Source organism: Zalophus californianus, chromosome 7 (assembly GCF_009762305.2).
Source record: "Zalophus californianus isolate mZalCal1 chromosome 7, mZalCal1.pri.v2, whole genome shotgun sequence".
Lineage (NCBI taxonomy): Eukaryota > Metazoa > Chordata > Mammalia > Carnivora > Otariidae > Zalophus > Zalophus californianus.
The window spans coordinates 127,998,861-128,000,741 of record NC_045601.1 but is presented as its reverse complement, the minus strand read 5'-3'; the positions used below and the strand labels follow the sequence as shown (position 1 = coordinate 128,000,741).

The window sequence follows — 1,881 nt, the reverse complement described above, 5'->3', positions numbered from 1 at the left end:
AAACTCCTATGTGTCCATATTCTTCTCACTACCTGAATCATCCTTCTTTTCTATATTTGAAAATTAAAATCTTCCCAAGCTCGAAGCTCAGCTCCTACCTCCCTCCTGAAGCCTTATGACATTGCTATGGTTGAAAGAAATTCATTTTTCTGCACACACCTAACCCTTAAACTTTTTCACTTATTGCACTTGGAAATCTCACTGTGACATGGACAAAGCAAGCGTCAATATTTGAATTTGGGCTCAATCATTGGAGGATCTTGTGACCTTAGAAAAGTCACTTAGACTCCCTGAGCCTCATAATCTTCATCTGCAAAATGGAGAATAATACCTATCTCCCATTGTTGCTATAAACACTATAATATCGAATATCAGTAAAATGTTTTTCTTCTTCTTTCTTGTAATTATTTGTGTTTGGGTAAGTTTCCAGTCTACTAGAGTCAAGTTCTTTGAGGGCAGAAGTACTCATGGATGAATCTTTACAATACTCCAGACACATGATACTCAATAAAAATGAATATGAATATAAAATCTGTCTCCTTTTGATGTAGCTAGACACTGTGAAGGTAATTAGAAACAGTTTTTTTTCCTTAGTTATGTTAGCTATTTTCTCCTATCATCTTCATCCCAGTTTATTTTTTCATCCCAGTTTATTTTTTATCAGTCTCTCTTAAAAAAAAAAAACAAAAACCTAGGCTGTGTTCAGTTAGTCATTAACTCCGCGTAAGCAGAGATTTTATCTATGAGGTGTTTATTACGTATATCCTCCAACGGCAGTACAATTGATTGCCAGATTCCTTGGTTGTAAATATAGAAATTAACTCCGCCTATATTTAGCAACAAACAGATATACATAAATATATATGCATATGTATATATAGATATATATGAATGGTTCCTTCTAGTTTTCAGAATTAGAGGAAAACTGAAAAATCAGGATGGGAATCTCAGTGTCCAGAAAGCACGGATAACATACTTCTCCGAGGGCATTGCCATTGGATGATGATCTCCAGGAAAGATATATCTTGCACCCACCCAGAGGAGCAAGGATTGTAAGTGGCAGCACCTTCCGAGCCAAATACTGGGAAAGCAAAAGGGCAGGAATTATATGTCACCTACAAAATTTAAAGCAGAAAACAACTCACCATTATACGATGCTCTGCTTTTGTGAGATTTTTCTGAACTCCAGCTGTCTTTTTGAATTATCATCTCCCTACTTATAAGAATAATAATGTAGGGGTGCTCACTTCGGCAGCACATATCCTAAAATTGGAACGATATAGAGAAGATTAGCATGGGCCCTGCGCAAGGATGACACGCAAATTCGTGAAGCGTTCCATATTTTTACAAGGGACTTTATATAAAGAATTGAATTCCAACATTAAAAAAAAAGAATAAGAAGGTAGGGAATCATAGACTACAAATTGACTAATAAACAATGGATTTCATTACATATTATTTAACTAAGGAAAAGATACCCTAAAGCTCAAAACCATTCCATATAGGTTACTAAGCAGAGATGGTCATGCACAATTAACCTTATAAATACATTATTGTTTTCCCGCACATTTGGCAATTAGATTTTTATCTATTTTATCTACCTATCCTCTCTGTGGCACACAGGTTTTGAGGCCAGGTCTATTTACGGATAGGCAAATACAAATATGGAATATTTCCTGGAAGCTTCATTTATTCTTTCCTTCAACAAGTGTTTATTGTGAGTGCTAGGCTGGAGCTTGGGATTCAAAGGTGAGCAAAGCCGACACAAGATCTGTTTTCGCAGAGCTTACAGATAATGATGAAGATGAAAGATGCCCATGATCACACAGGTAACATACAGCTAATAGAGAAGGATAAATTCTATGAAGGAAAAGTAAATTT

At 35.7% G+C, this 1,881-nt stretch overlaps 1 non-coding gene across 1 annotated transcript; it reads left to right on the top strand.

Annotated features, from left to right (window-relative positions):
* The first annotated feature begins 1,239 nt into the window (after positions 1-1,239).
* LOC113928092 lies at positions 1,240-1,346 on the top strand. Its single transcript, XR_003521777.1, has one exon. It is a non-coding gene; the product is annotated as a U6 spliceosomal RNA (small nuclear RNA).
* The last annotated feature ends 535 nt before the right edge of the window (positions 1,347-1,881 follow it).